The following is a 27,534-nucleotide window of genomic DNA, read 5'->3' as shown; positions in this document are numbered from 1 at the left end:
TGAAACTTACTCTCCTCCTGCACACTTCCCAACCCCCCCCCCCTGATCTCTACCCCTTCCTGTCTCTATGACAATCAAGCGAAAGAATGCAGCAGCATAGCAAAGGTTGACACTACATTTTTTATTCTTCTTAGTATGAGTTATAGAAGTGGAAATTGTACCTGGCTCGGAATTTATTCTGACTAAACCATCTAAGAAGTTCTGTAAAGTAATAATAAACCAATAATTTATGGTTTAATAACAGTGACTCTGGAGAATTTATTTCATAGTTCAAAATAATCTACACTATAATGACAAACGCTTATCAGTAATTAACTTATTATGCAATTTATTTTCATAATTTATTTTAAAAAATATTTCACTAAAATTTCAAGATAATTTCAGGGAAGTGATTTTTGACATAGAAAGGAATTCTTGCTTAATTTAATTTGAAGGAGAGAATTAGTTAATAAAGAAAAAGTATTTAGTCAAGTGGCCAATGATTCTGGGAAGAATAAATTAATACCTAATATGATTGCAAGTAATCTGCATGTCTTACCTAACTCTGACTCTGGTGTTTAGGGGCACCATATAGGTGGAACTACAATGGGCTATGAAATAAGAAATGTTAGTATCATAAATTCAGTGTCTAATTGTTGCATAGGCAGACCCTCAGAAAATGACCTTCAGACACTATTAGAAATTTCTAATGCAATAAAGAAACAGAAAAATAATAAAGCACCAGGCCCGGATGGACTGCTAATAGAGTTGTATAAAACATTACAGGATATGTTAGAACCCAAACTATTAAATGTATACAATGAAGTATTAATAAAAGCAAAAATGCCAAAATCCTGGGAGAAAGCAACAGTAGCATTAAAATCTAAAAAGAATTCAGATTTGATGGATAAAAAGAATTATATGTTAAATGATAATGGCAGAAAAAATTAATGGATATATATAGCAAAATTTATACATAAAGATCAGAATGGCTTTATATCAAGTAGACATGTATGGAATAATATTAGATACATTAGAATACTACGAAGCACACGATGAAAAAAATGGGACTAATATTTTTAGATGCAGAAAAGGCATTTGATAATGTTAAATGGAATTTCTTACACATAATCAAATAATATGCATGAACTTTGGGGGAAATTTTATAAAAATGTTTGACACTATATATTCATGTCAAAAAGCTAAAAGAATTATTAATAATGACTTAATAGAAAGTTTTCAAATTCAAAAAGGAACAAGGCAGGGATGCTCACTTTCACTATTATTATTCATACTATTATTGGAAGTATTACTAAGAATAATTAGAGCAGATAATAAAATCAAAGGTATGGAAATAAAGGAAGAAAACTGTAAGATCCAAGCATTCGCAGATGATTTGGTATTTATAATTGAGGAGACACCAAAATTGGGGAATAGGCTAATGGAGCTCTTGGTGGACTATGGAAAATTGGCCAGTTTAAAATGATAGTTAAAAATATGACCAAATGGCAGGAACTAGAACTAATAGAAAAATTGAGAAAATAAACAAAAAGAAAATGAAATATTTAAGGATATTATTAACATCAAGGTGTGCCACCTTGAAAAAAGATAACTATGAAAAATTAATTGAACAAATAAAAATGAACTTGGATGGATGGTGAAGTCTGCAACTCTCCTTTATAGGAAGGAAAGCACTAATTAAAATGGATATTCTACCTAAATTATTGTTTCCATTTCAATGCAAACTGATAAAATTAGAGAAGAGCTTTTTTTCAAAATTTGAACAAAACTATATCAAAATTCATATCGCAAAAGCAAAAAGCAAAAATTAAAATGAAATTATTGTAGGATTCAAAGAAGAGAGGTGAATTTGGCCTTCCAGATTGGGGAAAGTACTATCAGGCCGCTATCCTAATTTGGATTAGAGATTGGATTCAACTAAAAAAATGAAACAATATTGAGGTGGCAATAGTTAATTTATAGTTCCTAGTCCAGAGTGTTTGCCATTCCTCCTCTTTAATCTCATTTTTGAGGTCGAGATTCCATTTCTTAACATTAGTTTTTGTGTTGAAGTTGTCTAATTCATGGTAATTTAGATAGCAGTAAAAGTTTTTGATTATCTTATCTTGGGGGCCTACACATAGCTTATCTAGCAGGGCATTTTTCCTTATCCCGGAATTTTTTTTGTCTTTGTTAAATTTAGTTTGAATCTGAAGGTATTCCCACCATTCCACTTTTTGGCCCAGATTTTCAAGTTCTAGCCTAGTTTTAATTGCCCCATTTGGGTTTAGAATGTCTTTATACCTTATTATGTTATTTCTCTTATGTAAATTAGGGTGTACATAGGCTTCTAAGGGGGCGTACCACATGGGAATTCCTTTGTATAGTTTAGTTTTGATTTTTTTCCAAGTGCCAATAAGCGATTTCCTAATCAAGTGATTGGAGAAGTATTTGTGGGTTGTCGGCTTTTCGTCCCAGAGATAATAGTGCCACCCTGAATGGAGGTCGTGGCCTTCTAACTTAAGAAGTCTAGTATTTGTTAGACTCATCCAGTCTCTCGTCCAAGCTAGGGATGCAGCGATATAGTAATCCTTCCAAATTGGGAGTGCCAGTCCACCTTCTTCTTTCTTTCCTTGTAAATATTTTAGTCGGATTCGGGGACGTTTATTTTGCCAGATGAAATTGTTAGTTAATTTAGTCAAATTATTGAAAAATTCCTGTTTTAATTGTATAGGGATTGTTTGAAATAGAAACAAAACTTTGGGCAGAGTGTTCAGTTTTATGGCTGCAATTCTCCCAAGTAGGGAAAGTTGTAAATTCCTCCATTTTGACAGGTCTGCTTGTATTTTATCCATTAATATATCATAGTTATTTGATTTTAAGCTAGACACTCTGTTTGTCAAATTGATATCGAGATATTTAGTTTTTGTGACAATTTGAATATCCATTTTGGCTGATAAAATATCTTTCTGTGCTTGTCGCATGTTTTTAGTTAGAATTTGGGTTTTAGTTTTGTTTATTTTAAGGCCTGCCACTGTACCATAATCTTCCAGAACTTCTAATAATTTGGGACCTGAGTCTAAGGGATCTTCTAAGATGAATACCAGGTCATCTGCGAAAGCTTGAAGCTTATAGGTTTCTTTCTTACAATTTAATCCCCTTATATCTTCCTTGTCTCTAATAATTCTCGTTAATACTTCGAGGGTTAAAATGAATAATAAAGGGGACAGTGGACATCCTTGTCTTGTGCCTTTGTATAGAGAGATTTTTGTTGATGTATCTCCATTAAGAATAATATAAGCTGATTGGACAGAGTAAATAGCTTTTATTGCATTGATAAATTTGGGGCCAAATTCCATATATTCAAGCTGTTTAATCATAAATTTCCAAGACACGTTGTCGAAAGCCTTCTGGGCATCAAGAAATATTAATGCCACTTGTTTCTCATTATGAGCTTCATAATACTCCAGCGTGTCTAGCACGATTCTAATGTTGTTCTTTAGCTGTCTCCCGGGGAGAAAACTGTTTTGATCTGAATGTATAAAATAATTTAGAAATCCTTTAATTCTACTCGCTAAAATGGAGGTGAAGATTTTGTAATCGGCATTTAAGAGAGAAATCGGGCGGTAATTAGATATATCTGTATGATCTGTGTCCTTTTTTTGGGATTAACGCTAGGTTTGCTTCTGTCCATGAAGTTGGGATTTTACTTCTATCTAGAGCCTCATTTAACGTCTCTAATAGGGCCTTTTCCATTTCTTTAGGAAGATCTTTATATAGTTCTGTGGGGAGTCCATCCGGACCTGGTGCTTTATTATTTTTTTGACTTTTAATTGCTTCCTTTAGTTCTATATCGGTGATCGGTTTATTGATTATATTGACCATTTCTTGTGGTACTTTGGGTAATTTAGCCTGTTCTAGGATTTCTTGGATTTTTAGATCTTGAGTATTGTTTTGTATAATATCAGTATATTCATAAAGTTTACTATAAAAGTCGCTAGCAATCTTTTTTTTTCTTTCCAAGTCGTGGCATGGTTCCCCATTTTTGTTTTTTAGACAGTTTATAAGTTTCTTTTCTTTTTGCTTTCTGAGCTTATTGGCTAACCATTTGCTAGGTTTATTGGCATTTTCAAAGTTATATTGGTTAGTTTTTTTTATTTGTTGTGCCCAATTTTGTTGATCGATTAAATTTAGTTGATGTTTAATTTGTAGCATATTTTGTTTAATTTCATTTTTTGGGGGGAAGTTCTGAAGTTCTTCTTCTAAGGCCTTATATTCTTCTTCTAATTTAGCTGATTTCTGTTTTTTTTGTTTAAATTCTTTGGCCATATATGAAATAGCTATCCCTCTGATAACAGCTTTGGCTGTATCCCAAACATTTTGAAGGTTAGTGTGGTCTTTTGGGTTTTCTTGGAAGAAATAGTTCATTTCAGTTTTGAATTTTTGCTTAAAATCTTCCTGGCTTAGTATGGATTTTTGAAGAGACCATCTACAACATTGTTTAGTTCCTTTCCAAGTGACTTTGAACGCACTGTGGTCTGAGATGTAATTAGGATCTATCTCTATCGAATGAATTTTAGTATTAATTTCTGTTGTTGCCCAGACCATATCCAATCTTGACCAAGATTGATGCCTATCAGAATAAAAGGTAAATTTTTTAAGGTTGGGGTTTCTGTCTCTCCAGCTATCTTTCAATTTTAGTTCTTTAATTAGATCGAAAAAGGTTTTCGGTAATATTCTTTTCTTTTGTTTGGTCGTTTTATCATTCTTATAATCCAATTCATTGTTAGTTATACCATTAAAATCACCTAATAAGCAAATATTGTCTGTGGAATATTCTTTAATGGTATTTAGTAATTTTTAATAAAATTTTTCTTGGCCTTCATTCGGAGCGTAAATATTTATTAAAGTTATTATATCCCGTTCTATAGTTAGTTCTAAAATTAAAACTCTACCCTCCCTATCTTTGTATTTCAATTTAGCTTGGATGTTAGAGTTGATGTAACATATTACACCTCTCTTTTTTTCCACGGCAAGTGACGTGAACAGATTACCAAGTTTGTTTCTTTTTAGTAAATGTTCAAATTTATTTTTGATATGGACTTCCTGCATTGCAATAATGTCAAAATTTGATTTGGCAATTTTGTTTAAAATTTGGTTTCTTTTTTTTTGGTGCATTTAATCCATTTATATTAATTGAATATAACGCAATTCCCTTGATTGATTTTTCTTGTGCCGAATTTAGATTATCTATACTTGGGTCTTGTAGCCCTTGTACTTCTTGTTTCTTTTGGGTATCCTGTATAGCCATTATTACCTAAAGTTAAATTATCAATAGCCTGAGTTCCTTCCGAACTTATTGGAATCTGTTCTATAGGTTGTGCACTAGTGGAAGGGAGGTTCCTTGTTCCGATACCGTCTTGTATCTCAGATGTTCGTTCAGTGGGAAAATTTTTGTCGAAAAATTCTTCTGCTTTTTCGACTGAATCAATTTTTAGCTTTCTGTCTTGCCAGGTCACGAGCATACCCTCTGGGACAAGCCATCTAAAGTTTATATTGTGTCTGGTCAGTTTGGCTGACAAAAAGGTGTATGGCCTATGTAGGTCTCTGACGTGTTTTGGGACTTGTTTTAAAATTACCAATTGTCTCCCTTTGTACTCTATGGGATCTTCCCGAGCTCTGTGAAGGATTTCATCCCTGACTGATTTTTTGATAAACTTGATGTGAATTTCTTTGGGGAGGTTATGGCGTCTAGCGTAATTAGTAATTATTCGATAGACTTCATCGATTTCATTTAGCATTGTGTCCTTTTCAATGCCCAGAGCCTTTGAGAGAATATCGGCCATAATGTCTGGTAGGTCTTCACTTTTTTCCTCCCTAAGATTTTGAAATCTAAGATATTGATTAGCTTTTTCGCTGTCTAATTGAATGACTGTACTCTCTAAATCTTTGTTGGCGTGGATTAATTTTTCTGTCAGGTCTTCCATTTGTTTATGATCTTGGTCTATTCTATCTTCTAAGACCTGAATTCTTTGTTCTTGTTTAATCATTTGCTGTTGAAAAGCCTCATGCCTTTTGTCCATGTTTTGCATCCTCTCTTTTAACTCGGATGTATCGTTCCTCACCTCGCCTAGTTCTTTTTTAATATCTTGATGATTCTTAAGCATTAGCTCCTGCATTTGAAGCAGCGTAGCTTGGAGGTCTTTATAGGAATTGGACCTCTCTCTAGGTAACATATCTTCCAGAGATCTCTGGGTAGAGGGACTTGGTATGGCTGAGGTAGAATGGGCAATTGATTTCTTCCCAGATCCTAGTCTAGACAAATTAGAAAGGCTTGTCATTTTTGCGACGGACCACCAGCTAGCCCACTTATACAGTTGTCTAATGGTCCGATCCAGAATTTAATATAAATAGAGTGAAATGTTGAACTTTAGGTAATATAAAGACTGAAGAGCGATTCCTGTTAAGCCAATTAGAAATCCTTAAAAAACCTTAGAACAAATAGCAAGAGGGGGGTAGTAAGTAGCTAAGAGAAATAGAAAGAGAGATAAGTAATAGGAAAGTGGTAAGGTAAATTAGATTCTGTTATTTTGTGTAAATATAAAAGTTTGAAAATGTTTCTTCCCTCTAAAGAAAGAAAATAAGAAAGGAAAAATAGAAGGAATAGATTCTAACAGGTTGTATATTGATTAATTATATATATTATATTAATTAAGTATATATAGAATATACAGAGTATCTTAATTATAGTAAACTTCTAAGTAAGGTGTCATTTACTAAGGACCAATAGCAAATTAACAAAAACAAAGTAACATATATAAATTGAATCAGATTATTACAGTAAGTAAATCTTATCTTATATTTCTATTTCTATTATTCTATTTCTATTATTAACCTATATAATTTATAATTAATAGTTAATGCTCAGGGGGAAAGATCACTTGAAAAGTTGGTTGTGTATTCAAATATCCTATAGCAAAGTTGTCTATACAGGTAGGCAATGGTTATCAGTTAATATATACAGTAGATTAGTAAGTTGATACAATTGGTAGCAGTTGATATCTTGTTATTAAATATATTATATTATATATATATTATATTAAATTCATTCAAGTAAATTCATTACATTTAGATTAATTAAGATATTAAATATTTGGTATAAATAATGAAGTTATAAGTTAAAGGAAATCAGATTTGGTATAGTACAAGAACCTTATGTGAATTATCAACTGTAAATAGGGATTAGGAATTAGCAAGACATTATAGCTGAAAAGTTACTTAATGTACATTTAAATAGAATATCAAACCCTTCTGAATCTTCCAAGTCTAAGTCGTAGAGTTCAGGTAGGATTTCAATGATGTTGCAAGCTGTTGATTATTGGATTCGTTGATTAAATTGGTAAGTAGTTTACTAGAGATTTTCGATGTTAACGTGGATGCTCCCAGGGTCTTCTCTCACCGATGTAATTTATAGTACTTTCCAGTCCTGTGGTTTCGCACATTCAGACTGGATTGCGTTGGGAAATCTGCAGCAGATCCTTCTGTAACGAATCCTTCCTTACTGCCAGATTGTCAGAGTAAAGCACACGCCCGGACTGTGACTCAGCAACAAAAAAGGAGATCAGAAGAAGAAGCAGGAAACTGGAAGTTCATGAATCGCGCTGATAACACGGAGCCTCTAAATAGGCTTCAAAAGTAAAGGAAGACAAAGCGGGAGCACTTCTGAGGAAGTAGAAAAACCCTCTGGGACGTCAGATCTTCGTACTGTGTGTAAAAACTTAGAACGATGTTAAAGATAAAATAGGTTGTCGGAGATTGTTGCGACCCAAAGCGCTAGGTCGCCGCCAGCCTGGAAGGGGAAGATGTCGGTTCCTCCTTCTCCTTCTCCGGTCGGAGCTGCTTAGTTTTCGAGCTTAAAAGACGCTGCCCATAAGGGGGGAAGAAAAAAAAAGCTCTGGTTGTGAATCTCCTGTACGGTTTAGTCTGGTATGTTATTACTCAACTCCGTCGTCTCGTTCGCCTCCGCTAATCGCCGTTTAGCTGTATCCAGCAGGGAGCTCTCTAGGGGACATTCCTCTATCCTGGTGCTCCTTGCATTCCCAGCAGCCTTCGATACCATCAATCATGGGATCCTTCTGTGATAACTGGAGGGATTGGGAGTGGGAGACACCGTTTTACAGTGGTTCTCTTACTATCTCTCCGGTTGCTCGCAGTCACTGTTAGTGGGGGGGGGGGGCAGAGGTCCGTCCATCAGCCTCTCCTCTGTGGGGTGCCACAGGGGGTCTGTCCTCACCCCCTACTATTTAATGTCTACAAGAATCTGCTGGATGAGATCATCCAATGGCATGGGGTGAGGTATCATCAATACGCTGATGACAACCAGCTATACATCTCCACCCCATGCCAATTCAGTGAAGCGGTGGATGTGATGTGCCGGTGCCTGGAAGCTGTAAGGATCTGGATTGAGGGCCAACAGGCTCAAGCTCAACCCAGATAAGACCGAGTGACTGTGGGCATTTCCTCCCAAGGACTCCTTGATCTGTCTGTCCATTGTTCTGGTGGTGGTGGTGGGAACATTAACCCCCTCAGATAGGGTATGCAACTTGGGTGTCCTCCTGGACCCACAGCTTAGTTTTGACCAATATCTTTCAGCTGTGGCTGGGGGACCTTTGTCTAAGTTCACCTGATTTACCAGTTGTGGCCCTATTTGGACCAGGAGGCTCTACACATAATCACTCAGGCCCTCATCACCTCCCGTCTCGATTATTGCAACATGCTCTACATGGGGCTACCCTTTAAAAGTGTTCGGAGAGTGCAAATAGTCCAGAATGAAGCTGCGAGAGCTGTCATGGGTAAGCTTCGATATGCCCATATAACACCTATGCTCTGCGAGCTGCACGGGCTTCCTATTAGTCTCAAGGCACAATTCAAGGTGTTGGTTATTACCTATAAAGCCCTACATGGCTCAGCACCAGACTATTTATGGGGCCGCCTCTTGCTACATACCTCCCAAAAACCAATAAGAGCACACAGAGTTGGCCTCCTCTGGGTCCCATCGATGAAGCAATACAGGTTAGCAGGACCACAGGGGAGGGCCTTCTCTGTGCCCGCCCCAGCTCTATGGAACCAACTACCAGCCGATGTCTGTACTGCTCCCACCCTACTGGCCTTCTATAAGGCTACGAAGACCTTGCTTTGCTGGCAGGCCTGGGGTGTCATGAACTAACAACTGACAGGGCCACACTGTATGACTGGTAAGTGTGTATGTATGGGATTATAATTGCTTTATAAGTTATTTTATTATTTATTTATTTAATTTAATTTATTAGATTTCTTTGTCGCCTCTCTCCGAAGACTCGGAGCGGCTCACAACAAGAAACAATACAAATCCAATGATTAAAACAAATTAAAAACCCTTAATATATAAAAAAAACAATCATACATCTCATACAGACCATACATAAAGCGGAAACGGTCCAGGGGAATCAATTTCCCCATGCCTGATGACAGAAGTGGGTTTTGAGGAGATTGCGAAAGGCAAGGAGGGTAGGGGCAGTACTAATCTCTGGGGGGAGTTAATTCCAGAGGGTCAGGGCCGCCACAGAGAAGGCTCTTCCCCTGGGTCCCACCAGACGACATTGTTTCGTTGAAGGGACCCGGGGAAGGCCAACTCTGTGGGACCTAACCGGTCACTGGGATTCATGCATCAGAAGGCGGTCCCGGAGATATTCTGGTCCGATGCCATGAATGGCTTTATAGGTCATAACAAAAACTTTGAATTGTGACCGGAAACTGATCGGCAACCAATGCAGACTGTAGAGTGTTGGTGTGACATGGGCATACCTAGGGAAGGGGATGGGACTTTTTGCCTCCACCAGTTGGATGAAGCTCTTTCCTCTGCAGCAACTGATCGGCTGCTGCCTTCTCTCCCTTGCCGAAAGGCCCCTAGCTCTTCGCCCCAGCCCTTTGGTCACAAAAATCCAAATTCAGCCACAGCCTTTTGGCCACATGGGACACTTAGCCAGCATCCAATCAGAACGGTTGTTACAAAATGCTACTTTTGGAAGGAAAGAATGGAATAGTTTGCTCTTTCATACACACACACACACACACCAGTTGAATGATAGAGAGGGAAGGAACCTCAGTGGCCATCTAGTCTGACCCCCCTTCTCATTCAGGAGACTTACAGAATGATAGAGATGGAAGGGGCCACAGTGGCCATCTAGTCTGACCCCCCTTCTCATTCAGGAGTCTTACAGAGTGATAGAGAGGGAAGGGGCCTAAGTGGCCATCTAGTCTGGCCCCTCTTCTCATTCAGGAGACTTGCAGAATGATAGAGAGGGAAGGGACCTCGGTGGCCATCTAGTCTGACCCCTCTTCTCATTCAGGAGACTTGCAGAATGATAGAGAGGGAAGGGGCCTCAGTGGCCATCTAGTCTGACCCCTCTTCTCAGGAGACTTACAGCATGATAGAGAGGGAAGGGACCTTGGTGGCCTTCTAGTCTGACCCCTCTTCTCATTCAGGAGACTTACAGAATGATAGAGAGGGAAGGGGCCTCAGTGGCCATCTAGTCTGATCCCCAGATCAAGCAGGACAATGGAGGGGACCGCAGAGGCCATCTAATCTGACTGCCAGCTCAAGCAGAATGAACCAGATTGATAGAGATGGAGGGGACCTCAGAGGCCATCTAGTCTGACCCCCTTCTCATTCAGGAGACTCGCAGAATGATAGAGAGGGAAGGTGCCTCAGTGGCCATCTATTCTGACCCTTCTTTTCATTCAGGAGACTTACAGAATGATAGAGAGGGAAGGGGCCTAAGTGGCCATCTAGTCTGACCCCTCTTCTCATTCAGGAGACTTGCAGAATGATAGAGAGGGAAGGGGCCTCAGTGGCCATCTAGTCTGATCCCCAGATCAAGCAGGACAATGGAGGGGACCGCAGAGGCCATCTAATCTGACTGCCAGCTCAAGCAGAATGAACCAGATTGATAGAGATGGAGGGGACCTCAGAGGCCATCTAGTCTGACCCCCTTCTCATTCAGGAGACTCGCAGAATGATAGAGAGGGAAGGTGCCTCAGTGGCCATCTATTCTGACCCTTCTTTTCATTCAGGAGACTTACAGAATGATAGAGAGGGAAGGGGCCTCAGTGGCCATCTAGTCTGACCCCTCTTCTCATTCTGGAGACTCGCAGAATGATAGAGAGGGAAGGGACCTCGGTGGCCATCTAGTCTGACCCCTCTTCTCATTCAGGAGACTTGCAGAATGATAGAGAGGAAAGGGACTGCAGAGGCCATCTATTTAACCCTTTGACATATTTAAATGTTTGCACACTTTACAGTCATCAGCAAATAGGCAAACCTTCCCTACCAAACCTTCCCCTATGTCACTCACAAACATATTAAAAAGAATAGGACCCAGAACAGACCCTTGTGGCACACCGCTTGTAACCTGTCTCTGCTCGGAATACTCGCCAGTAATAATATTACTTCAACTTTACGTGAGCTGCATTGGTTGCCAGTTGGTCGCCAAATGCAATTCAAGGTGTTGGTTATCACCTTTAATTTGTATGCTGCCCCTCTCCATGGATTTGGGGCGGCTCATAGCAAATATAGAAAACATAGTAATACAATTGATCCAATTAATACAATTTTAAAACTTTAAAAATCCTAAAACAGTTGAAAACATTCAATTATCATTCACTCAATAGATCATGCTAAAAACACTTGTTGGTTGGGGGGAGAGATCTAATGGCGGCAAAGATGAGTTTTAAAACTTTTTCAGAAGGCAAGGAGGGTGGGGGAAATGCGAATCTCTGGAGGGAGCTGGTTCCAGAGGGCCGGGCCCCCCACAGAGAAGGCTCTTTCCCTACATCCCACCATGGACGCTGGGATTCGTGCAGCAGAAGGCGGTCTCAGAGATAATGTGGTCCTATACCATGTAGGGCTTTATAGGTCATAACCAACACTTTGAATTGTGTCTGGAAACCAACCGGCAGCCAATGCAGTCCACGGAGTGATGGTGAGATATGGGCATGCCTGCTCGTGCAGCTGCATTTCAGACGATTTGAAGTTTCCGAACACTCTTCGAGGTGATAAGGCCATAAGGGCTTTAGTGGCCTGAAGTACTGCACTCTACCCACTGCGCCACCTGAATATATGAAATTGATCTTATATAATTCTTTGCAAAATTTGATATAGAAATATGTCTATTATTTGATTACATAAATGATATGCTATGTATAATTTTTACCATCGTAAATGTTGACAAAATTGCACTTTACTAAAAACATGGAAAGATGCTCTTGATTTTGAAATGATTTGAGGATTCTGAGCATTTAAAAGATTAAAATAAAAGTAAGTTTAATGTTGTAAATTGCTTCAAAAGTTCTTATAAATATATATTGTAACTGTTAAATAATACTTTAAATCAAACAATTAAATATCATTTAGAAGGTTTTTTTTTATTTAGCAAATTTGTATAGCCTTAAATATAATTTACACCCAACACATTAATTGCTACATGTAGCTCAACATTTCACTTACATTAACATAAACCTGCAATGCATCATCCCCTAGAAGCATACTTGGAAGTAAGGTACATAAGACTGTCATTATAATCTTACATTTTGTACAGCCTAATATTCATCTTCTTTTTTATAATATATAAGCAGTAATATATAAGCAGTAAAGAGTTCTAAATATTTTACTGCCACACTGTGGGTGTAGCTTGATGGTCATTTGACCGGGTAGGAGTGGCTTGCCAACCATGTGACCAGGTGGGAGTGGCTTGACAATCATGTGACTTAAAGGTCATGTGACTGGATGGGAGTGGCTTACCGACCAAGTTAAGTTTTCAGATAGGTGCTTGGACTCTTTTTCAGTTGATTAAGTCACATCATTTGAATAGCCACAAAAAGGACAAATGATAGACAGCATTATTTGTTGAGGAGCACAGTAACATTTTAAGGTTTTGTACTGAACCCACAAGGTATGATAACAGATTAGGCAAGTAGCTCAATTTTTTAAATTGCTATAAAAGTTCAGCTAAATAATGATTTAAAATGATTTACCCATTTATGGGTAAAAACGTACTATTTAATTATTTCCTATTTTAAAATTAATTAAGGATCATACTAAGGTGTTGTGGTTAGCTCTGGCCCAGCTCCTGCCCCAAGGAATGCGGAGGTGGATGCAGGGGAAACATCAACATGTCATAGGCCTGTTTTATTGCCGACAGAGTCAGGTAGTGAAGAAGAAGGTGGGGGTGACTTGGAAGAGGGGGGCTTGGCAGACAGCCCAGGAAGCCAATCTCCCTTATCTTCGGTAGATTTGGATGATGAATTGCTAGACCCACGCATGTGTAGAGTTATGCATAGGAGAGAACAACTGGATAAATATTACAGGCGATAGAGAATCCACCTGTGGTTGGGTGGGGCTCATGTAATTATAGCAGCTGTTATATTGGCAGCGTGCAGGCTTAGCAGCGTGGAGATTATCTGATCATAGTACTGTAGTTGGGAGTCACGGAATTTGAGAAAAGAAATCCTTGTAAGTTTTTGCAATGTCTGGAACAAACAGTATTTGTGCTGAACTTCACAGTACTGGTTTATTGCTGATTTATTGCTTGCCTTGTTATTGGACTGTAATCCATTCTTGTTTATACAAGAAATCCCTTTGAATTCTAAAAGGGAGTTTTGCTTCTCTTTTGTTGTGATAAAAAACATTTACTGGAATTCTACTGCGTGTGTGTGTCTGTTTTGAACCAATTTCCTTTTCATTGGAGGCTTGTACTAGAAGCCAGCAGAACACTAAGGTACTAGAGAAGGAAGGGCAATAAAAAAACTATTACATACAGAGGTACCTCTACTTAAGAACTTAATTCCTTCCGTGACCAGGTTCTTAAGTAGAAAAGTTTGTAAGTAGAAACAATTTTTCCCATTGGAATCAATGTAAAAGCAAATAATGCATGCAAACCCATTAGGAAAGAAATAAAAGCTCGGAATTTGGGTGGGAGGAGCAGGAGGAAGAAGAGGAGGAGGACAGTCACTGCTGAAGGAAGAAGGTGAGGTGAAGGGAATCAAAAAAATTCAAAACTTTAAGGCTTAAAAAAAAGAGGGACTCTGAGGCAGTGAGGAGGAGCATGCACCTCCCATACACCTGGCGCGAGGCTGTCTCCCATACACTGCACGAGAGAGAGAAACCCAGGCCGGGAAGAGGGGGATACCTCCTGCTCCTTTGACCGAAAGGCAGCTCCTGCTGCTACTGCTACCTGCTTCATCTTCCTTCCCATGCTGAAGGGCTCACCTCTCCTCTCGCTCGCTTGCTTTGTAGCTGGCCTCTTTCCTTCACTGTGGTGACTCCTCAGTTTGGCTGAAGTCGAGTTGATCTGGCTGGGGTGAAGTGCTCCCTTTTGCATTTCTGTGCCCAGACGCTCCGGGATGCAATCTTGCCCCAGGTGTATGGGAGGCAGCGCAAGGGAGTTACCACAGCAAAGTGGTTTATTCCCTCTCCAAGCACCCAGAGAAAGGAAAATGCTTCGTTCACTCTGGACTGCCAAAGCCTCCTTAAGTGCCACTGAAAGGCTCCTCTGGCAGCCCAGAAAAGCCGGAGATGGCTGGGATTAAAGGGGAATGGCAGGAAACTGGCCGGGCCTTTGTGCCACTCTTCAATTTTCTGGGAAATTTTTCTGGGCTTGGGTTCTTAAGTAGAACATGGTTCTTAAGAAGAGGCAAAAAAATCTTGAACACCCAGTTCTTATCTAGAAAGGTTTTTAAGTAGAGAAGTTCTTAGGTAGAGGTACCACTGTATTCAATAAATAAACAATAAACTACCCCCACTACATCCCCCCCATGGGGGCAGCAGCCCATTACTTTGTACAAGTATGTATTCAGAAGGTTTGCAATAATCCATCAAGACTCATTATGTGCAACATTGCAAACATTTATCATTTAGTTGACCCTATAGTAGGTAAAGTAACCAAGAAAACAATAATATGAATCTTTCAGGAAAAAATTCCTTAACATGTAAGAAGAATTCATACACATTTGTTATATTCTGATTATCTCTACTTTGGAACTGTAAAATGAGGCAAAGGATGGATGAACAATCTGAAGTGGCAACTCTATGAAATTCAGGGAGGAGGTTGTTATTTAACTCTGTTAACTATCAAGATTAACAATTAATACTATAGGTTGAGAACAACCTATATTAAAAATTTCTAAATTTATACTTCAATTTGGTTTGTTGTCTTGGACTCAGTTTTGGATCCAATGAAACATTTTTAAAACCCACCTCTTATTTTCTTTTAAAAAGTATGAAGCATCATCACTGCCTTACAACTTACAATGCAAACAAAAAGAAGCCACTTAATATTTAAAAAAAATATTGTTAGAAATAAATAATGGTCTAGGAAACACCAATAACTCATAAAAACTAAGATAAATCAATTATGGTATGGGTTAACTGAAAACATCAGCTTCCAAGGCCTGGCTAGATGGTACAAGAAATAAAGCTGGCAAACCTTTATCATTTTGTCCCCTTCTCCCAGCATCAAAGGAAGCAGACTGTGCTGCATTATTCTGCTTGTAACTAATGTCTGCCACCATAGTGAAAGGAGAGGGGAGATGAGACGAGACGAGACGGGAGGAAAGGAAAGGAGGAAAGAAAATACTTCTGATTCCTCCTTCAGCATGATTGGAAACTGGGACTACAACCTTTGCAGCCAGCTCCAAACACTCCAGGCCTGAGAGTCTGAATTCACACCTAAGTCCCCACCACCACAGAGTGGGCAAAGTGGAGGGGGACTGCCAGAAGAGTAGAGGGGAGCCACATCTTCCCTTCCCAAGCTAGCAAGCCCCTAGCTCAGGGGTGGGCAATTAATTTTGCCATGGGGCCGCATGAGAAATTGGGATGGTTTTAGAGGGCTGGATTAATATAATTAACTCAGTTCTACCCAATACTGTATTATTGGGTAGAACTGAGTTAATTATATTATAATTATAAATTATAATTATATATTATGTTATGTTATGTTATGTTATCTTATGTTATCTTATGTTATCTTATGCTATGTTATGTGAACAGTGCAAATGGGTGAACAGTGCAGTCAGGCGGTAGGGAAAGCAAGTAGGATGTTTGGCTGCATAGCTAGAGGTATAACAAGCAGGAAGAGGGAGATTATGATCCCGCTATATAGAATGCTGGTGAGGCCACATTTGGAATACTGTGTTCAGTTCTGGAGACCTCACCTACAAAAAGATATTGACAAAATTGACGGGCTACAAGAATGGTGGAAGGTCTTAAGCATAAAACGTATCAAGAAAGACTTAATGAACTCAATCTGTATAGTCTGGAGGACAGAAGGAAAAGGGGGGACATGATCGAAACATTTAAATATATTAAAGGGTTAAATAAGGTCCAGGAGGGAAGTGTTTTTAATAGGAAAGTGAACACAAGAACAAGGGGACACAATCTGAAGTTAGTTGGGGGAAAGATCAAAAGCAACATGAGAAAATAGTATAAGGGCAGACTAGATGGACCATGAGGTCTTTTTCTGCCGTCAGACTTCTATGTTTCTATGTTTCTATGTTTCTATGTTTCTATGTTATATTATATTATATTGCATTGCATTGCATTGCATTGCATTGCATTGCATTGCATTGCATTGCATTACATTATATTATATTATATTACATTATATTATTATATTATAATATTTATATAATTATATATTATAATTATATTATAATTATAAATTAATTGCCCACCCCTTCCTTCCTTCCTTATTTATTTTATTTATTTATTTATTTAGATTTGTATGCCGCCCCTCTCCGCAGACTCCTTGTTCCCTCCACTTCTCCTTCCTTCCCTCCAATTCTCCTTCCTTCCTTTCTTCTCCAGGTGGAGAGAAGCTTCTGTCTCTCTTATTTTCTCTGCTTTTTATTTCTGCTTTTGGGCAGTTCTTTACTTCTCTTTCAAAATATTCCTTTCAGGTGCCTCTCTCATTACCTTTCAAGATGGCGATCCGGGTAGATGCTTAGGTCTCATCGCTAGTCCTAACGCTAGGTCAAAATAGGTTAAATATAGGAAATAAGCTAAAGAAAATTCTCCAATTTACAACAGGATAAAATCAGGATAATAGCTAGTGAATTAGGTCAAATTTATCTAAAAGGAATAGTGCTTTCTGAGCAAAGCTACATCAACAACCCAAGAGGAGCAGCAAAGCAACCAATAACAACTACAAAGCTACAAGACACCAAACGGAGGTACGTTCCTCACCAGAGAGAGGGAGAGATAAGATCCAACCGGAGGGAGGGAGAAGATTTTTTGAAGCGCAGTCATTTCACCAGCCCTGCAATCTGTGGCGCTTCCCAGCTGATTTTTAAAAGCCCAGCAGAGTTACCAGGGAGTCTCCTCAACTTTTGGGAAATTTTCACTTTCTAAACAACGAATATCAAAGGGAATAGGCAGAAGCTGTTGTTTGTCTCCAGCCTCACAGCTTTGAAGCCTTCCAAGCCCTGCAACTTTCAAGTGAATCCTCCATAAAGCGCAGCCAGTCCCCCCCCTCCCAGCCCTGCAAACTGACCTGGGTGGAGGGGAGATGTAAGGCAAGCCTTCTACAGATCTAAAAACGTCTGTGCCTTCCAAAAGCTGAAAAACTGATCCGAGCAGCGTTAGGAGTCAAACACCAAAATCCCAACTGCCTCCACACATAAACAGGGTGATCCGCCATTACCACGTGGCTAAAAGACCAAGCAATTCCCCCCTGGTCTCTGCTCTTCATAATCTCTGTTCTTCATAACCTTAAAATCTCTTAGGTAGCAGTGATGCTCCAACTCCCCCTAGTGGCTGTAAAGTAACCCAGCAGTCACATCTAAAACCTTTCTCATTCAATGCTCCAACACCCCCCCCCCCCCGTGGCTGGAAAGGAACCTAGCAGTCACTTCCAAATTTTTCTCATTCAAAAATCTCAACAGAATGTACAACCAACCCAAACAATCAACAATCAACAGATAGATTTTTAAGCCTCACCCCAGCAACTATGCCATGCAAGAAAAAACCCCAAGTAAATCAAGTAAATGATTCTGATAACATTTGCTTTATATGCAACAACACTATTAATATACAAGAAGGATTTATAAAATGTCACCTGCAAAAAATCAGCTCAACATACTTGCCTTAACATAAATAAACATGTCGCCACTTTCCTTCATTCTACTATTTCTGCCCATCTTGTACTCCCAAACCAGACTCCTTAGGCAATTTGTCCAATGTAATCCTATCAGCAGTCTCTAAAACTCAACAATCATACACAGAAAGCATGGAACCACGGCTTGCCTCCATAGAAAAAAACATCCAAGATCTGATAAACGCTAAAACACCAAAACAAGTACCCTACTCCACCCCACCACCACCACTTTATACCCCACCTAGGCCACCAAAACCTCTACCTCCAAACCCTACTACCGACATCTCCACCCTGGTGAAACATGCCATGGAACGTGAACAAAAACGTCAGAACGCCATCCTTTTTGGCCTAGAGGAAAATGGGGAAATTGATTTAACAAATATACGTAATATCATCGGCAACCAGCATCCTCAAACAATTGCCCCTGATGACATCTTAGAGGTAACTAGAAACAGCCCTGCACTGAGGTACAGTGATGATGGATCAATGGCTCCCTGATTTTGCAGAATAGTCTGCAAAAGTGAAACTACCAAACAACAGTTCATCAAGACCATGAACTCCATCGCCAGAAATAACGCCAAATACAACAAACTCAGATCCAGACCAGATCTAACTCTACTTCAACGCATCCGCTCTCGTGAACTATGGGCCAAACTTAAGAGACGTTGTGATCATGATGAAACTAACCTATACATAGACTACTGCTCTGAATGCATCAGAACCAAAACCCACAACCCTCCCTTCATCTCCCAACCCACTGTCCCTCCTCAACCATCCTACACTTCTCCACCTACCATCCCTTATCAACAAATGGACATTCCCAGCACTTCCAGCAATGAATAGCGTGCCCCTTACTACCTCAATTCAATCCAATTTCCATTCAACTCAATCCAATTTCATTCCTGAACACAAATTCAATCTTAAATGTAAACTAATCAATGCAAGAAGTATAATCAACAAGTTGTCTGAATTCCTCCTCCTAGTTGACACCAACATATTTGACATAATCTTTGTTTGTGAAACATGGCTGAATACATCCTATCCTGACTCCATCATCACACCAAGTAACTACCTTGTTTTCCGGTCGGACCATGAATCCCGTAGAGGAGGTGGTATAGCTATATTCTATAAAAGTTCACTCAATCTAAAAAACATCCAAGTTGCACATGATCTTATCCTTATCCTTAATATGCGATCTTTCCCTCAATACTACACTCCACTTCCTACTTTGCTACACAGCTCCAAATTACGACATTAATCATGTAACAAAATTAACCTCCCTGCTAACGTGGGCAACCTCCTGCCCCTATCCCATTATCTTCCTTGGTGACCTCAACCTACCACACATCAACTGGACCATAAACGAATGCTCCACAGAACCTATACATACTGCCCTTTATAACGCCGTCACCAGCCTGGGACTTGAACAATTAGTATCAAACAATACCAGACTCAACAACTGTCTTGACCTCATATTCTGTAATAGCAAAAGTGCTATCTATGGACTGCATATAAAAGAACCCTTCTCCAACAGCGATCATAGTATGATTAACTTCAACCTCAATCTACACCATCCTAACACTCACCTGAATAACATGACACATAAGTACAATTTTAGGAAAGCCAACTATGAACTCATGGATGCCAATCTCTCAATTCTTAACTGGCAATCTTTGTTCTCTAACTGCATCACCACTGATGATCTCTACAACATGTTCTTACTCCAAATTAAAAGACTTATCCAACTACATGTACCACTCACTTCATCCAGAGGTAAATGAAAAAATAACTTACCTGTCTCGATAAAGAAATTACAAACCAAAAAAAGATCTCTCTGGCGTAAAAGCAAAAAAGGCTAAGTAACCAACTTCAAAAGCCGCTAGAAAAGCATATGCCAACAAATAAAAGCAGAATGTCTCAACTATCACAGCAAACAAGAGGAAAACCTCCTTCGCACCAAATCTAACCGAGCCTTCTACAACTTCGTCAACAACAAACTAAATGACTCTAGACCTATTCCACCTCTCGTAGGACCCAACAACAAAAAATACCACGATGATCCATCCAAAGCTAACCTCTTCAACTCTTTCTTTGGCTCTGTCTTTGTTAACAGTAATGGCTCATCCCCCATCTTTGCAAATCGCACCTCAAACTCTCTCAACAACCTAACCCAAATTGACTTCACTATAGACCGCATTGCACCAGACAGTCTTTGTGCATACTTCCTAAAAAAGCTTTCTTCTGCTATAGCCGAACCTCTAAGCATTATCTTCCAAAAATCCTTCAGGACCAGCACACTCCCCAAGCTGTGGTCAAAAGCAGTAGTCATCCCCATCTTCAAGAAAGGAGACCCTTCACTCTTTGAAAACTACAGACCAATATCAGTATGCTGCGTCCCTTGTAAAATCATGGAATCAATTATAAATCAATCAATCACCCTGTACTTAGAATCTAATAACCTACTCTCTAACAAACAATTTGGATTCAGAAAGAAATTACCCTGCAACCTACAACTACTTCACTGCAAAAACATATGGACTACCTACCTAGATCAAGGAAAATCCATTGATGCAATTTATATTGACTTTTGCAAAGCCTTCGACTCAGTGGTTCACGACAAATTACTCCTAAAACTCAAATCCTATGGCATCTCAAGATTCCTCTTTAGCTGGATTACTGCATTCCTGACAAATAGGCAACAAGTTGTCAAAATTGGAAGCGCCATTTCCACCCCCGTCCCTATCAAAAGTGGCGTTCCCCAGGGCAGCATATTAGGTCCTACTCTTTTCATTCTCTTCATCAATGACCTCTGCGATCATATCACAAGCAACTGTGTTCTTTTCACTGACGATGTAAAACTATTCAACACCACGGACAACACATCTACTCTCTAAAAAGACCTCGACTTTGTCTCAGATTGGTCTAACACCTGGCAACTTCAAATATCAACCAACAAATGCTCTACCCTCCACATCGGCAAAAAGAATCCAAACCTCATATATAAACTGAATAAACAAAATCTCACAGCCAACCCCCACTCAGTAAAAGACCTTGGAATACTAATATCAAATGACCTAAGTGCTAAAGCCCACTGCAACAATATCACCAAATAGGCTTCTAGAGTTGTTAACCTGATCCTATGCAGCTTCTGCTCCGGCAATCTCACACTACTCACCAGAGCCTACAAAACTTTTGCCAGACCCATCCTTGAATACAGTTCATCTGTCTGGAACCCATACCACATCTCGGACATCAAGCCCTAGAAAATGTCCAAAGATACTTCACCAAAATAGCCCTTCACTCCTCCACTCGAAACAGAATGCCCTATGAAAGGTCTAGAAAGCTTAGAATTACGACGCCTAAAACACAATCATATGCTGCAATATCCTGCCTGTCAATGACTACTTCAGCTTCAACTGCAACAACACAAGAGCATGCAACAAATTCAAACTTAATATTAATTGCTCCAAGCTTGACTGTAAAAAACATGACTTTAGCAATCGAGTTGTTGAAGCGTGGAACTCATTACCGGACTCAGTAGTGTCAACCCCTAACCCCCAACATTTCTCCCTTAGACTATCCACGATTGACCTCTAAGAGGGGTGTTCCTAAGGGGCGTACATAAGTGCACTAGCCTGCCTTTCGTCCCCTGTCCAATTGTCTCTCCTTATCTCATATATCATATTTGCTTAATAACGATCCCTTGTTCTGGCTCTGTGAGCCCAATCTTGGGTACTGGTGATGAATGTAACTCTGGCCCTGGGCTCAGGTTGCTGCTACTCAATGCCAGGTTGGTGGTAAATAAAGCTCTCCTCATCCGGGATTTGATCCTGGATGAGGAGGCCGACCTGGCATGTATTACTGAAACCTGGCTGGGCCCAGAGGGGGGTGTTCCTCTCTCTGAAATCTGCCCAGCTGGGTTTCAGATATGGCATCAACCTCGACCCCAGGGAAGGGGGGGAGGAGTGGCTATTATAGCCAGGGAGAGCCTTTGCCTACGTAGACTCATTGCTCCGGAAATTGCGGGTTGCGAGTCTCTCTTGATGAAGTTGGACTTAGGGGTTCAGGTGGGCTTATTTCTCATGTACCTGCCTCCCAGCTGCGTGTCAAAAGCCCTGCCTGTGCTACTCGAGGAGGTAGCCGGGTTGGCGGTGGAGTTCCCCGGACTCATTGTCCTGGGGGACTTCAATCTGCCGTCACTCGGCGAAACCTCTGGGTTGGCACAGGAGTTCATGGCCACCATGACAGCCATGGATCTGACTCAAGTAGTACAGGGTCCGACTCACGAGGGAGGACACGCACCTGACATGGTATTCCTTTCCGAGCAATTGAGTAATGGTCTGAGACTAAGGGGCTTAGAAACATTGCCTTTGTCATGGTCAGACCATTTCCTACTACGGCTTGACTTCCTGGCTCCAATCCTTCCACGCAGGGAGGCGGAACCAATTAAGATGTTCCGCCCCAGACGCCTGATGGACCCAGAGGGCTTCCAGACGGCGCTTGGGGTTATTCCAGAGGCATTCGTCCACAGTTCGGCGGAGTCTCTTGCGGAGGCCTGGAATACGGCTGCTGCGGAGGCTCTCGACCGGATTGCGCCCTTGCGACCTCTCCGCGGCGCTAGACCCCGTAGAGCCCCATGGTTCAACGAGGAACTCCAGGAGTTGAAACGCCAAAAGAGACGTCTAGAGAAGCGATGGAGGAAGAGAAGGTCTGAATCCGATCGAACACTTGTAAGAGCTTTTATTAAGACTTACAAAGTGGCGCTCAAGGCGGCAAGATGCGCGTACCATGCCGCCTTGATTGCATCAGCGGAATCCCGCCCGGCCGCTCTGTTTAGGGTGACCCGCTCCCTTCTTAACCAGGGGGGAGTTGGGGAGCCCTTGCAGAGTAGTGCCGAGGATTTTAACACGTTTTTCGCTGATAAAGTCGCTCAGATCCGGGCCAATCTCGACTCCAATTGTAAGACAGAGTCGACTGACAACGAGTCAGTCGAGGTGACTGGGGCACGTACTTGTCCACCTGTCTGGGAAGAGTTTGATCTGGTGACACCTGATGAAGTGGACAAGGCCATTGGAGCTGTGAGTTCCGCCACCTGTTTACTGGATCCGTGTCCCTCCTGGTTGGTTTCGGCCAGCAGGGAGGTGACACGGAGCTGGGCCCAGGAGATTACCAACGCTTCCTTGGGGAGGGGAGTTTTTCCATCACTCTATAAAGAAGCGCTCGTGCGCCCCCTCCTCAAGAAGCCCTCCCTGGACCCAGCCGTACTTAATAACTATCGTCCAGTCTCCAACCTTCCCTTTATGGGGAAGGTTGTTGAGAAGGTGGTGGCACTCCAGCTCCAGCGGTCCTTGGAAGAAGCCGATTATCTAGGTCCCCAGCAGTCAGGTTTCAGGCCCGGTTACAGCACAGAAACCGCTTTGGTCGCGTTGATGGATGATCTCTGGCGGGCCCGGGACAGGGGTTTATCCTCTGTCCTGGTGCTCCTTGACCTCTCAGCGGCTTTCGATACCATCGACCATGGTATCCTTCTGCACCGGCTGGAGGGGTTGGGGGTGGGAGGCACTGTTCTCCAGTGGTTCTCCTCCTACCTCTCTGGCCAGTCGCAGTCGGTGTTAGTGGGGGGTCAGAGGTCGGCTCCTAGGTTTCTCCCTTGTGGGGTGCCTCAGGGGTCGGTCCTCTCCCCCCTGCTATTCAACATCTACATGAAACCGCTGGGCAAGATCATCCAAGGACATGGGGCGAGGTATCATCAATATGCGGATGATACCCAGCTTTACATCTCCACCCCATGCCCAGTCAACGAAGCGGTGGAAGTGATGTGCCGGTGCCTGGAGGCTGTTGGGGCCTGGATGGGTGTCAACAGACTCAAGCTCAACCTGGATAAGACGGAGTGGCTGTGGGTTTTGCCTCCCAAGGACAATCCCATCTGTCCCTCCATTACCCTGGGGGGGGGAATTATTGACCCCCTCAGAGAGGGTCCGCAACTTGGGCGTCCTCCTCGATCCACAGCTCACATTAGAAAACCATCTCTCAGCTGTGGCGAGGGGGGCGTTTGCCCAGGTTCGCCTGGTGCACCAGTTGCGGCCCTACCTGGACCGGGACTCATTGCTCACAGTCACTCATGCCCTCATCACCTCGAGGTTCGACTACTGTAATGCTCTCTACATGGGGCTACCTTTGAAAAGTGTTCGGAAACTTCAGATCGTGCAGAATGCAGCTGCGAGAGCAGTCATGGGCTTACCCAGGTATGCCCATGTTTCACCATCACTCCGCAGTCTGCATTGGCTGCCGATCAGTTTCCGGTCACAATTCAAAGTGTTGGTTATGACCTTTAAAGCCCTTCATGGCATCGGACCAGAATATCTCCGAGACCGCCTTCTGCCGCACGAATCCCAGCGACCGATTAGGTCCCACAGAGTGGGCCTCCTCCGGGTCCTGTCAACTAAACAATGTCGGTTGGCGGGCCCCAGGGGGAGAGCCTTCTCTGTGGCGGCACCGACTCTCTGGAACCAACTCCCCCCGGAGATCAGAACTGCCCCTACTCTTCCTGCCTTCCGTAAACTTCTCAAAACCCACCTTTGCCGTCAGGCATGGGGAAACTGAACATCTCCCCCTGGGCCCGCTGAATTTATGCATGGTATGCTTATGTGTGTGTATGTTAGTATAGGGTTTTTTAAAACTTTTCATATTTTAATTAATTGGATTATGTATTGGATTGTTTTTTCACTTGTTGTGAGCCGCCCCGAGTCTTCGGAGAGGGGCGGCATACAAATCCAAATAATAAATAAATAAAATAAATAAATATATCTTCTCTTCCTTCATATATCTTCTCCTCTATTTTTATATCTTCTCTTTATATATAATACTTCATGTCTATTCTCTTAAATATGTATTGTGTATTGGACAAAATAAATAAATAAATAAGTAAGTAAGTAAGTAAGTAAGTAAGTAAGTAAGTAAGTAAGTAAGTAAGTAAATAAATAAATACATAAATACATAAATAAATAAATAAACTGACCTACATTGTCAGTTGAGGAAACATAGTGGAGGCTTTGCCTGAAAGTAGCTTTGGATTCTTTTTCTTCCTCCTCCTCCTCCTTTTTCCCCCCCTGAGAGGTGGGGTGGGGGGTTTGCTTTAAATTTCTTGAAAAGGCCAATGAAACCAATGAACAATTTAAAAATGAGCATTTATTGGACTTTTACAAAAGGACATGGAAAGAGAATTTCTCCTTCCTTCCTTCTTTCCTCCCTTCATTTCTCCTTCCTTCCTTCCAACCTCACAGACAGCAGACGGACCGCATCCGGCCCCCAGGCCGCACTTTGCCCAGGTCTGCCCTAGCTGGTGGTGCGAAGCTGCCACAGAAAATATATCAGTCAAAAGCTGAAGGAGAGCCAGAATCAACAAGAAAAGTGAGTTATTTGCAACCCAAGATGAAAAAGACTGCTTTGATTTTTAAACATCCCAAAAAATACAAAGGGGAGCTAAAGAATAACAGAGGTTCAAGCATGATAAAATAGTGGGTGTTCTGTTCCAGGACCACCCGCGATAAAGGATTTTTTTCTCTTTCTGCCCCCCCCACATTGTCCCTCCCTCCTTACCTCTTTACCTTTTGTGTCTCTGCCTTTGTCGCTCTCTCTTGGGGATCCTTGCCAGGGGCCCCCGGAGGCTCCACTCCGCACCCAGCAGTAAAGCGTCGCTTCCCTTCTAAGCTTCCCTTTGAGGAGCAGCAGCGTCGGGAATGTCGCGTCCATTCCCCAGACCCCCGCCACCACTGTCCTTGAAGAGAAGCCGCTGGAGCCGCCTCAGCAGTTGCCGGCAGCGGCAGAACCAGTTGCCGGCAGTGGCAGAACCAGCTAACTCAGTGCCTGCTTCGTCATAGCCAAAGCAATGCTTTGTAGTTGGGTGTAATATTTTGAATACTAACCAAAAATTTCTGTGGCTGTTCGGTATCCAAATTTTTGTTTGGTATCTGGTATAAATTTGTAACAAAATGTTTGGTTTTTTTTTGAAAAATACTTTATTGATTATTTACATTTTAAAAGATTAGGTATAAACAATACAACATTTACAGGGTGCATGAAATTACATACCGTGTTTCCCTGAAAGTAAGACAGTGTCTTACTTTCTTTTTACCCCCAAAAGCCCCACTACGTCTTACTTTCGGGGTATGTCTTACATTGGAAAAAAATTGAAAAGGTTGCGTTCCCGAAGGCATCTCCCCAGAGTCCAGAAGGGCAGCCGTGGGACAGGAGCCTCGTGAGCCCTTTTCCAAGTTCAACCTCAGGGCTCCAAGCGGCGTGCACGCGTGGAGCTGCAGATGCGTGTCGGGGAAGCGTGTGTCTGGAGGGGAGGAGCCGCTCTGCGCAGTTGGGCAGCCCCACCTGCCTGCCGGAAAGGAGGCAGGCGAAGGAGGGCGCAGCTCCGGCCGCTCGCCTCGGAGCCGGTCGGCCTCGCTGGCCGCTTGCAGCCGAGCCTCGGCAGGACTCGGTTGCTGGGACGAGCGCCTTCGCTGCAAGCCGCCGCCCGCTCAGCTCACTTTGGACCAGCACCGTCCTTCGCTTTGCCAAGCCGGGGAAGAGGTGGTGGTGCTGCGGCGAGGCGAAGGAGGGCGCAGCTCCGGCCGCTCGCCTTGGAGCCGGTCGGCCTCGCAGGCCGCTTGCAGCCAAGCCTCGGAAGGACTCGGTTGCTGGGACGAGCGCCTTCACTGCAAGCCGCCGCCCGCTCGGCTCGCTTCGGACCAGCGCCGTCCTTCGCTTTGCCAAGCTGGGGAAGAGGCGGTGGCGCCGCGGCGAGGCGAAGGCGAGGGGCGTGTGGGGAGCTTGGAAGCGACGTCATCGGGCTCCCCCCGGCAATACCCCCGTGTTTCCCTGAAAGTAAGACATATGTCTTACTTTCGGGGTACGGCTTATATTAGCCGACCCCCCTGAAACCCCCGATACGTCTTACAATCGGGGGTGTCTTACTATCGGGGAAACACGGTAAGTTTTAATGCATAGGCATCCTTCAGAGAAAGAAAGAAAAGAGAGAAGAGAGAAGAAAGTAAAGTGTGACAACAAAGGGGGTTACAACATACATACATATATACATTCAAGACAAAATAAAGCATTATGCTTTATACATGAGTTATCTTGGTATCAGAGCTTAATATTTACACCTGCTAGATTGCAGGCTAATTGTTTCATGCAGCATTTTCATTTATAATATATACTTATATATATTTTTTCCTTCTTATTTGTTATTACATATATATGTTAATTTATCACTAACGTATCCATTTCTATGTAATTGCTTTCATATCCTCTATATTTTCCCATGGTATAATAGTGCATGTAACAAATTTTTTGATTGTTATCCGAAATGTTTGCT

General features: G+C 41.8%; 1 protein-coding gene across 2 annotated transcripts in view; it reads right to left on the bottom strand.

Annotated features, from left to right (window-relative positions):
- Positions 1–27,534, bottom strand: part of PCYT1B (phosphate cytidylyltransferase 1B, choline) — a 191,761-nt gene that overhangs the window by 23,450 nt on the left and 140,777 nt on the right. The gene's annotated exons all lie outside the window — the stretch shown is intronic.

The sequence above is a fragment of the Erythrolamprus reginae genome, chromosome 4 (genome assembly GCF_031021105.1).
Source record: "Erythrolamprus reginae isolate rEryReg1 chromosome 4, rEryReg1.hap1, whole genome shotgun sequence".
Taxonomy (NCBI): Eukaryota; Metazoa; Chordata; class Lepidosauria; order Squamata; family Dipsadidae; genus Erythrolamprus; species Erythrolamprus reginae.
The sequence above is the reverse complement of the archived record's forward strand: the minus strand, read 5'-3'. Positions and strand labels throughout refer to the sequence as shown.